This window comes from Hyla sarda, chromosome 4, assembly GCF_029499605.1.
Source record: "Hyla sarda isolate aHylSar1 chromosome 4, aHylSar1.hap1, whole genome shotgun sequence".
In the NCBI taxonomy this organism is placed as follows: domain Eukaryota; kingdom Metazoa; phylum Chordata; class Amphibia; order Anura; family Hylidae; genus Hyla; species Hyla sarda.
This window is the reverse complement of record NC_079192.1, coordinates 362,504,052-362,516,104: the sequence shown is the minus strand read 5'-3', so window position 1 is coordinate 362,516,104 and position 12,053 is coordinate 362,504,052.

The following is a 12,053-nucleotide window of genomic DNA, read 5'->3' as shown; positions in this document are numbered from 1 at the left end:
CAAAGGTTGGACCCAATGGGTGTAAAACATCTGAGCAGCAGTCTTGGCAGTGAGGTCCTTGACGGGACGACTACTACCCACTTGGAATAATGATCCACCATGGTCAGGGCATAGGTGTAGCCAGTCCGGGTGGCGGACAACTTCACGTGGTCCAAGGCAACCATCTGGTTAGGCCTGTCAGTATGGATGGGATGTAGAGGTGCTCTTGTATCCTTGCGGAGGTTCTTGGTGACATTGCAGACGGTGCATTCGGCACACCACTTTTCGATATCTTCGCGCACTCCCACCCAGTAGAACCTTCGTCTGATGGTGGCTTCGGTCTTGTGGACTCCAAAGTGTCTGGACTGGTCGTGGTATGCGTTAAGAACCATGGCTGCGTCCCTTCGGGGGGACTAGAATTTGATGCAGACGCTCTCCTGAGACTGGATCCAATGAGTTTCTGTATAGCAGTCCTTTGTGAAGGAATAGGCGATTTCGTTGTCGCCATTACCGTTTCAATTCAAAGTCTCCCTGTGACCTGCATAGACGGGTTGGCACCTTCTTCTGGAGCAGGTAGTCCAAGAGATCACCTGTGACTCGACTCTCATCCTGTAGAGTCTTCCAAGTATACAGGTCCTCAGGAATTTTGGGAGACCCAGGCTCTTCGTCCTCCTGGGTAGCCAGAGTATTCTGACTCACGAACCTCTGGTAGAAGGGCGGCATCTCTACATCCTCCCACACGTCTTCTATGGGCGGTTCTTCGCCAGGAGCCATACGGGAGAGTACATCAGCGTTGATGTTGGTTTTACCATTCCTATACTTGATATTGAAGTCATAATTGGCCAGTCTAGAGGCCCAACGATGTTCAATGGCTCCCAATTTTGCAGTGTTCAGCTGTGCCAACGGATTGTTGTCGGTGTAGACTATAAAGGGAGTGGCTGCCAGGTAGTCCTTGAACTTCTCGGTGACCGCCCAGACCAAGGCAAGGAGCTCTAACTTGAAAGAACTGTAGTTGGCATCATTCCTCTCTACCCCTCGCAGATGTCTGCTTGCATAGGCGATCACTCTCTCTCTACATTCCTGTACTTGGGATAGGATAGCTCCCAGACCTTCAAAGCTGGCATCGGTGTACAGCCTGAATGGCTGACCACAGTCAGGAAATACCAAGATGGGAGGCTCAGTGAGAAGGCGCTTCAGAGTTCGGAACGCTGTCTCTTGTTCTTCAGCCCATTGTATCAGGAGTCTTCCATTATAATTCTCCTTCATAGTACCCACAGAAGAGCCATAAGGGGTCCAGCAATTTGGGCGAAGTGGGGGATGAAACGCCTATAGTAAACAGCGAACCCCAGGAAGCTTATGATGTTCCGCACCATGCGGGGCGTGGGCCAGTTCTTCACAACACTCACTTTTTCGGGGTCAGGCTGTACAACCTCGGCACTGACAACATGTCCCAGATAGTGAACTCGTGGTTTCAGTAGATGGCACTTGGAGGGCTTGACCTTTAGTCCAAGCTGTATGAGGACTTGGAAGACTTCCTTCAAATGGTCCAGATAAGTCCTGGAATAGACAATGACATCGTCTAGATACAGAAGTACACTCTGGAAGTTGAGGTGTCCAAGGCATCGTTCCATCAAGCGCTGGGAGGTGGCAGGTGTGTTGCACAGTCCAAAGGGCATGCTCTTGAATTCAAAGAGCTCCATCGGGGTCACAAACGTCGTCTTCTCACGGTCTTCCTCAGCCATCAGTACCTGCCAATACCCACTGGTCAGGTCTAGGGTGGAAAAGTAGGCAGCAGATCCCAAAGCCGTCAGAGATTCTTCTATCCTGGGAAGAGGGTAGGCATCTTTGTGAGTGACAAAATTAAGCTTCCTCTAATCTACGCAGAAGCAGATGGTTCCATCTTTCTTTTTGACCAGAACCAAGGGAGCAGCCCAAGGACTTTGGCTTTCCTGGATGACGTCAGCCTTCTTCATCTCAAGTAACATCGTCTTCAACACCTGGTACATCCCAGGTGCCCCTGGGCAATGTCTTTCCTTAATTCGGGGACTATCACCAGTTAGAATCTGATGCTGGATCATCGTGGTCCGGCCAAAATGGGTGGGGTGTTTACTGAGGGCCTCTTGGTATTGCTTAGCCACTTGGATGACTCCCCCAACCTGGTCTCTGGGAGTGTCCTCGTCCCCTATCTGTAGCTGGACCCACCAAGGTTCTGGATGGCCCCTGTAGGCCCCCTGGACAGTCTGGACAGTCCACTGTCGGGCTACTTGCGGCTTTGACACTACATCCATGGAGTCCAGAGTCCTATAGGAGTATACTTGGGCAGCCTGGTAGCGACATCTCACAGATTAACCACTCGAACCGGGAATCTTCCATCTTTCACATTCACGAGACTCCTTGCGACACGCACAAGAGGGTAGTCTTCCAGCTGAATAGGTTCCAATAATGCCTGATAATCTTGATTCTTCACCCCTGGTCGGGCACGGCACCAAATGATAGTCTCTGTCTGCGGTCGTAGAGTAACAGCCCGTATATCTTGGATTCTTACACGACACATCTCTCCTTGGTGGTTGACAAACTTCTGTTCAGCTTGGAGCGTTCTCAGGTGGTGTTGCGCGACTCGCCGGCCTGAAGGTGACATGTGAGGGAGAGATGCATATAATGAGCTGACAATTTCCTCGAAACAGTGTTTCATGATGTTCATCCCTAAGATGAATTCTGCAGCACTCTGATCACTAACATTAGTAACAATAACACCTTGTCCTCTAAGGAGATACCTCCTCACCTGTATCGTGGGCTCCCAGTACCCATGTCTGGGCACTGGTTTCCCATTCCCCATTACCACCTTAAAATCTACATCATCGGGGTCACACAACATTTCGGGCCCCAATATTTATAAAACACATCTTGGGAAATAGTGGACACTTGGGACCCGGTGTCTATCAAGGCTTCTAACTGGACCCCCTCTACTACAATTTTCATATAAGGGCAAGGGCAACATACAATGAGAAACCTGTTTTAGTGCCGATTGATGCTGGACCTTCAGTAGTTACTCCTGGGGTGCGGTCCTCGACCCCAGGTGATGCCCGTTTAAAGCCCAACATTGACCCTTCCAGTGTCCAGTTTTATTGCAAAGGCTACAAACAGGTCGCTGAGTCCCAGGTGGCCTCACAGGGGGGGCATTAGGTGGATTGACAGGACGGGGGGCAGGCTTCTTAGGTAGAATAGTAGTGTCTTGGGCCTAGGTGAATGAGACCTGCCCACCATCTCAATTGATCAATGTCCTGTCGTACATTCTGTAGGTCGGCAGTCCATGGACCAGAAGGGCCAGATGCACCAATTGGCTGTACAGGGGACAATGGCTGGGTTGATGGTCCCAGTGGCTCTGCAGAAGGGGCACCAACTTCCTCTGCTTCGGGCCCCAACTCAACAACTTTAGTAGCTAACCTTTTAAAGGCTGGAAAGGACATGTCAGGATTCTGCACCACCAGCATCCTAAGTTGGGCCTTATCCCATTTATTACGTGTCCCATCTATGAATCTGTCCATCAGGACCTTGTTACCCTGCTCGGGCGTAATGCCATCTTGTCTTTGCACTGATTTCTAAGCATTTTGTAAGGCCACAGCATATGCCCGAAGGGTCTCACCTGGCTTCTGATGGTGTTCATATAGCCTTAGACGTACCTCAGAGGGGGAGCGAGACTCGAACACTTGACAGAGCCCCTCGAAGATCTGCTCCACTGTAGCTGTCGGCAGCTGGCCAGGTGCAGACCTCCTCCAATGCAGGTCCCTGTTGTTGTCCCATAAGTAACTGCACCTGCTGATTAGGGGGAAAAGAATAGAAAACAAAGAGACTCTGGATCTTCTCCTTGAAGTCCCTCAGTGTGAAGGGGTCCCCATTGTAGTTGGGGAGAACTGGATTCCCCAGGAAGACAGGTGCAGCAACAGGAGTTCCTAGGTTAAGACGTTGGGACGGAGGTGAAGCAGGCAGCATCCTTCTTGCTTGTTGTGGTGAACCCTCTGGCGGGGTCGCAGGAGCACCACCATCTTGTTGGTTAGGCCGGGGAGAGGGTGCTGCAGGTGGCAATGGTGTTGTAGGTTTGGACATCTTGACCTACAGCGTTGGCCCTTTAACCCCTTAAGGACTCAGCCCATTTTGGCCTTAAGGACTCAGACAATTTAATTTTTACGTTTTCATTTTTTCCTCCTCGCCTTCTAAAAATCATAACTCTTTTATATTTTCATCCACAGACTAGTATGAGGGCTTGTTTTTTGCGCGACCAGTTGTCCTTTGTAATGACATCACTCACTATATCATAAAATGTATGGCGCAACCAAAAAACACAATTTTTGTGGGGAAATTAAAACGAAAAACGCAATTTTGCTAATTTTGGAAGGTTTTGTTTTCACGCCGTACAATTTATGGTAAAAATGACATGTGTTCTTTATTCTGAGGGTCAATACGATTAAAATGATACCCATTATTATATACTTTTATATTATTGTTGCGCTTAAAAAAAATCACAAACTTTTTAACCAAATTAGTACGTTTATAATCCCTTTATTTTGATGACCTCTAACTTTTTTATTTTTCCGTATAAGTGGCGGTATGGGGGCTCATTTTTTGCGCCATGATCTGTACTTTTTTTTTATACCACATTTGCATGTAAAAAACTTTTAATATATTTTTTATAATTTTTTTTTTAATAAAAGGTATTAAAAAAGTAGGAATTTTTGACTTTTCTTTATTTTTTTTCGTTCACGCCGTTCACGGTACGGGATCATTAACATTTTATTTTAATAGTTCGGACATTTACGCACGCGGCGATACCAAATATGTCTATAAAAAATGTATTTTACGCTTTTTGGGGGTAAAATAGGAAAAAACGGACGTTTTACTTTTTTATTGGGGGAGGGGATTTTTCACTTTTTTTTTACTTTTACTTTTACATTTTTTTACATTTTTTTTTACACTTGAATAGTCCCCATAGGGGACTATTCATAGCAATACCATGATTGCTAATACTGATCTGTTCTATGTATAGGACATAGAACAGATCAGTATTATCGGTCATCTCCTGCTCTGGTCTGCTCGATCACAGACCAGAGCAGGAGACGCAGGGAGCCGCACGGAGGAAGGAGAGGGGACCTCCGTGCGGCGTTATGAACGATCAGATCCCCGCAGCAGCGCTGCGGGCGATCCGATCGTTCATTTAAATCGCGAACTGCCGCAGATGCCGGGATCTGTATTGATCCCGGCACCTGAGGGGTTAATGGCGGACGCCCGCGAGATCGCGGGCGTCGGCCATTGACGGCGGGTCCCTGGCTGCTATCAGCAGCCGGGATCAGTCGCGCATGACACGGGCATCGCTCCGATGCCCGCGGTTATGCTTAGGACGTAAATGTACGTCCTGGTGCGTTAAGTACCACCTCAACCAGGACGTACATTTACGTCCTGCGTCCTTAAGGGGTTAAATGAAGCTTGAAAATGCAGGACCCTTTAAGAGATGCAGCTGTTCTTTAATCTGGAACTTGAGAGCGGTAATCGCGAACTTGAGAGCAGTGACCTGGAACTGAAGTGCGTTGAGCTGGAACTTGAGTTCGACGATCGGGCGCTTGAGTGAGTCGATGCAGGACTTCAGCGTAGCGATCTGGCACCATAGAGCTTTATAGTATGCTGGCTCTTTAAGAATTTTAGCTTGTTTCAGCACTCTGCGTTTTTTCGCTGTGCTAACTGTGCCTTTATGCAGGTCTTCTGTTTGAGGCTCCACCAAAATGGCCACCGCAGCTACGGAGACCTCGGTGCACTTCTTACACACAGTAATACTAGCACAGTCCCGTTCACTTGTGTGTGCACACCTATTGGCAGCGTGCAAAGACTTTTCACAGTACATTAACACAGTTGTTTATATGGGGGTGTACACTTTAAATGGTGGCAACAGCTGTAGGCACACACCCATATCCTGTTTGAAACACGCCAAAAAGCTATGTGGTAGCTTGGGGGTATAGGGTAGGTAGGGTGTAGCTATGCAGTGATGAAAGGGTGTTGGTTTAACCCTTAACTGTCGTGACGCCAGGGTGAAAGTTCCTCTCTGTATATATCCTACCAACACCTGTCCCAGGAAGTATAGGGAGGAATAAAGGATTGTTCACAACTGGAATTTTAGTAAACTGAAGATAACTTTACAGCAGATTTTATGCAGGTTAAACGTTGTAACAGTCTTTACAGAGGACCGGACTTTAGGTTCCTCACAGGTTTGGTTGGGACCTTGTAGGTAATAAGCTTGAAGGATTTGCTTTACGTTGTTCCACTGGATTTAGGGGTATTGTTTAGGTCCAGCAGTCACATAGGATTAGGAGTCATTATGGGTAGAAATATATGGAGATAAAAATAATTATATTCTGATAGGGGTTTACTATAAGCCAACAAACATAATGGAAGAAGCAGAAGATCAATTAATTAGGCAAATAAACAAGGCAGCAAATCAGAATGAGGTGATAATAATGGGGGACTTTAACTATCCTGATATAAACTGGGAGACTGAGTTCTGCGAATCTCATAAAGGAAACAGGTTTATGACTATAACTAAAGACAATTATCTGTCCCAAATGGTGCAGAGCCCGACCAGAGTGGGTGCCGTACTAGACTTAATTTTAACCAACAGACCTGACAGAGTAACTAATGTGCAAGTTGAAGGACACCTAGGAAATAGTGATCATTATATAATACATTATAACTTGTTCTTCAATAAGGGAATCTCTCGAGGGGCCACAAAAACAATGAACTTTAGGAAAGCAAAGTTTGACCAACTCAGAGAAGCCCTTAACAATATAAAATGCGATAATGTCCTCAAAAACAAGAATACTGACACTAAATGGGAGACTTCTAAAAATATCTTAAACTCTCACTGTAAGATGTATATACCTTATGGGAATAAAAGGGTCAGAAATAAAAGAAAACCAATATGGATGAATAAAAATGTTAAGGGGGCAATAAATGACAAAAATAAAGCATTTAAGCTACTAAAAGATGACGGCAGTGAAGAAGCATTACAAAGCTATAGAGAAAAATGGAAAATATGTAAAAACTGATAAAAGCTGCAAAAATAGAGACAGAAAGACTCATTGCCAAAGAGAGTAAAACTAACCCCAAAATGTTCTTTAACTATATAAATAGCAAAAAGGTCAAAAATGAAAGTGTAGGCCCTTTAAAAAATTATAAAGAAGAAATTATAAATTGGGATCAGGAAAAAGAAAATATATTAAACAAATTCTTCTCCACTGTATTCACCGAGGAAAATGAAATGCCAGGTGAAATACAGCGAGATAAGGCAAACTCCCCTTTACAGGTCACCTGTCTAACCTGGGAAGAAGTACTGTGCTGCCTACAAAAAAAAAAAAAACAGACAAATCACCAGGTCCAGATGGCATTCATCCCCGTGTTCTAAAGGAATTAAGTATTGTAATAGACAGACCTCTATTTTTAATATTCATGGACTCTATAGTAACAGGGATTGTTCCCCAGGACTGGCGCATGGTAAATGTGGTGCCAATATTTAAAAAGGGGACAAAGGTGACCCCGGAAATTATAGGCCTGTTAGTTTAACCTCTGTTGTATGTAAATTGTTTGAGGGTTTTCTAAGAGATGCTATTTTGGAAAATCTTGATACAAATAAATGTATGACTCCATATCAGCATGGCTTTATGAGGGATCGGTCCTGTCAAACTAACCTGATCAGCTTGTATGAGGAGGTGAGCTCCAGACTGGACCATGGGGAATCGCTGGATGTCGTATATCTGGATTTTTCCAAAGCATTTGATACAGTTCCACATAAACGGTTGGTGCATAAAATGAGAAGGATGGGGCTGGCGGAGAATGTGTGTAAGTGGGTAAGTAACTGGCTCAGTGATAGGAAACAGAGGGTGGTTATTAATGGTACTTATTCTGATTGGGTGACTGTAACTAGTGGGGTACCACAGGGGTCAGTATTGGGTCCTGTCCTATTTAATATATTCATTAATGACCTTGTAGAGGGGTTGAATAGTAAAGAACCAATCTTTGCAGATGATACTAAACTCTGTAAAGCGGTAAACACAATAGAGGACAGGGCACTGTTACAAATGGATCTGGATAGGTTGGAGGCTTGGGCTGGGAAGTGGCAGATGAGGTTCAACACTGATACATGTAAGGTAATGCACATGGGGAGGAAAAATCCGGCCTGGGATTATGTATTAAATGGGAGCACACTAGGGACGACTGACGTGGAAAAGGACTTGGAAGTTTTACTTAACAGTAAATTTAGCTGTAGTGACCAGTGTCGGGCAGCTGCTGCCAAGGCCAATAAAATCATGGGGTGCATCAATAGGGGCATAGATGCCCACGAAAAGGAAATAATTCTACCGCTGTACAAATCACTTGTCAGACCACACTGTGTACAGTACTGGGCATCAGTGTACAAGAAAGATACAGTGGAGCTGGAGAGGGTTCAAAGACGGGCAACCCAGGTAATACGGGGAATGGGAGGACTACAGTACCCATAAAGATTATCAGAATTAGGGTTATTTAGTTTAGAAAAAAGAAGGCTTAGGGGTGACCTAATAACTATGTATAAATATATCAGGGGACAGTACAGAGATCTCTCGCATGATCCATTTATACCCAGGACTGTATCTATAACAAGGGGGCATCCTCTCCGTTTAGAGGAAAGAAGGTTTCTACACCAGCACAGACGGGGGTTCTTTACTGTAAGAGCAGCGAGACTGTGGAATTCTCTGCCGGAGGAGGTGGTCATGGGGAACTCTGTAAAAGAATTTAAAAAGGGTCTGGATGCATTTTTGGAGAGTAAGAACATTGCTGGTTATGTATATTAGAATTATAGGGACAGGACGTTGATCCAGGGATTTATTCTGACTGCCATATTTGGAGTCGGGTATGAGTTTTTTTTTTGCCTTCCTCTGGATTAACTCAGTAGGGACTCATTAGGGATATAGGTTCAACATGATAGACTGGTCTTTTTTCAACCTTATGAACTATGTTACTAGGATTGAGCAAGAGAGTTGCTGCTTGCTTTGCAGCCAGGAACTAAGAGCAATGTTACTGCTTTGCAGTACAGGAACCAAAAGAGCGATTAAGTGGATACAGCGCCCTTATAGCTAAAGGGACAGGCTTCAAGCTTATTGGTCCCCCAGACCTGTCAGTCCTAATACAAAGCATTGTGGTACAACACGTGACATGAGCACCTGACCTGGAAGGTCCTTAATGTGGTATATACCGTACCTAGTATAGAGGTCCCCAAAGTCAGAGTAACTACGCTCAGGTAGGGGCCCTCAGGTGGGACAGCCCCTAGTCGCCTCTCCTTAACCCCTTAAGGACTGAGCCCTTTTTCACCTTAAGGACTGAGCTCTTTTTCGCAATTCTGACCACCGTCACTTTAAGCGTTAATAACTCTAAAACGCTTTTACCGAATATTCTGATTCTGAGACTGTTTTTTCGTGACATATTCTACTTTATTTTGGTGGTAAATTTTCGGCGTTACTTGCATCCTTTCTTGCATCCTTACTTGCATCCTTTCATGAAAATTTCGAAAATGTTGCATTTTTCTAACTTTGAAGCTCTCTGCTTGTAAGGAAAATGGATATTCACAATAAATTTTATTTTTATTCACAAATACAATATGTCTACTTTATGTTGGCATCATAAAATGGACATATTTTTACTTTTTGAAAAAATTAGAGGGCTTCAAAGTAGAGCAGCAATTTTAAAAAATGTAATGAAAATTGAAAAAATCTAAAGGGACAGATGTTACAGAACTGCAACTCCCAGCATGCCTGGGTGGTATAAGCATGATGAGAGTTGTAGTTTGGCAACATCTGGAGGGCTACCGTTTGGGCACCACTGTAACAGTGGTCTCCAAACTGTGACCCTCCAGATGTTACAACTCCCAGCATTCCCAGACAGCCTTTGGCTGTCTGTGCATGCTGGGAGTTGCAGTCCAGCCTTCCTAGTGGTTGCCACAGTAAAGATCACATTACTTTCACTTTAATTTCTCCCCCCCCCACCGTCGATTCCCTACCTGAGCCGTGATCTCCGCTGGATGTCTGCGATGATCGCCAGGCCCCACACATCTGGTCCTCAGGAAAAGGCCTCCATCTTCTCCCCCCATTCTGCCCGACATCCAAGGGTGGGCAGAATGGGGGGATTCCATGGCAACCCCCTGTCCTGCGCTGCCATTGGTCAGAACTCAGTTCTGACTAATGGCAGGGGATAGGAGGAGATCGCAGCACTGCGACCTCACTCCTATCCCTTAGGCTGATCGGGGCTGTCACTGACAATTCCGATCATCCCTATTTTCCGGGTGATCGGGTCACCAAAGACCCGATCAGCCCGGAATTGGAGAAAATCGCATGTCTGAATTGACATGCGATTTTCTCCGATCGCCGACATTGGAGGGTCTCAGGATGCCCCTGGGCGATGTGCCGGGGTGCCTGCTGAATGATTTCAGCAGGCATCCCGATCCGATCCCCAACCGGCTAGCGGCGGGGACCAGAATTCCCACGGGCGTATCCATATGCCCTCAGTCCTTAAGGACATTAAAACGGGGGCGTATGGATACGCCCGCCATCCTTAACAGGTTAAGTCTAATGCTCTACTGTTAATATATGTATATATTTAATAAATAATGTATATCTAATATAATGTAAAGTACTTACCTTGTTTAGCCTCGCAGGACCTTCGGTCATGTGACCATGTTAATATCCTCTATGGTATGTTGGAGGACCTTTGGAGGTCCTTGGGTCACGTGTTGCCCACAAGTCTTTGTAATGGTGATTGACACAAGTATGGACCAATTAGCACTAGTCCAGCCCCTGCCCATATAAGGGAGCTGTAGCCAATTATCGCTCTCTTGGGTTGCTGCTCTCGTGGATGCCGCACTAGCAAGACGGATCTGTGCAACTTGCAAAGACACGCTAGGCCTGAAAAACTACCGGCCTCAGCTGAACTAAAACCGTGAGTTCTAAACTTTCCCCGCTAATGCTAGCGTGACTACTGGACCGCAACTAAATCCCCTAAATACAGTGGAACAGTGCACAATACTTAAAGACTCTAAGTTGCTAAAGTCACAACTTTTGTCAATCTCCAAAGAAAGCAGTTGTATGCATAGAGCCTTTTCAGTTTATGAAGCTTGCAGAAAATCTTCAGTAAAAGTTATACCTGTTTCAGAAAACTCTCCGGTTGTGGACATTCGATTATTATCTACCTCCCTATCGCTCTTGGGAAGGGTGGCGGTAGGACAAGCATTACTGAGGAGCCCTCATCATGGCATCACGAATAGCAAGGGTTAACAAGCACCCTTTAATCACTACGCAGCTACACTCCCCATACCCTACATCCCCCAGGCTATCACATTAACCTTAGCAGAACAAGATAATTATCACTCATGTGACCTAAAGTCCTGGAAGCAACAGAAGGAAGAAGGAAAAGGCAACTAGGGGTTATCCCACTAAGGGCATCCTATCAGTATGGAGGAACTCTGACTTTGGGGACTTTTAATACAAGGTACAGTACGAGTACAGTACCGGGACACCACACAAGGGTGCAATGCTCTGCACATACCACCACCTGTATAGGAATGTACATACACAAACACTGCTATACACACTGTTATATCTTCTACAGACCCTAGGGTGCAATGCTCTGCAGTCTGCACATACCCTATGGGAGCTATAACAAAAAGTAAAAAAGTGTAAAAAAAAAAAGTGTAAACATTTTTTAACCCCTTCCCTTTTATCCCTTCACTAATAAAAGCTTAAATCCCCCCCTTTCCCATTTTTTTAACTAAAATAATGTTAAAAAGAAAAAAAAAACTAAAAAACTATGTGATATTGCCACGTGCGTAAATGTCTGAACTATTAAAAAAATAATGTGATAACATTTTACAGTCGATAGCGTACATGTAAAACAAATTGCGTATTTTTGGTCACTTCATATGCCAAATTTTTTTTTATAAAAAGTGATCAAAAAGTCCCATTTAACCCCGTAAGGACCAGGCCATTTTACACCTTAGGACCAGAGCATTT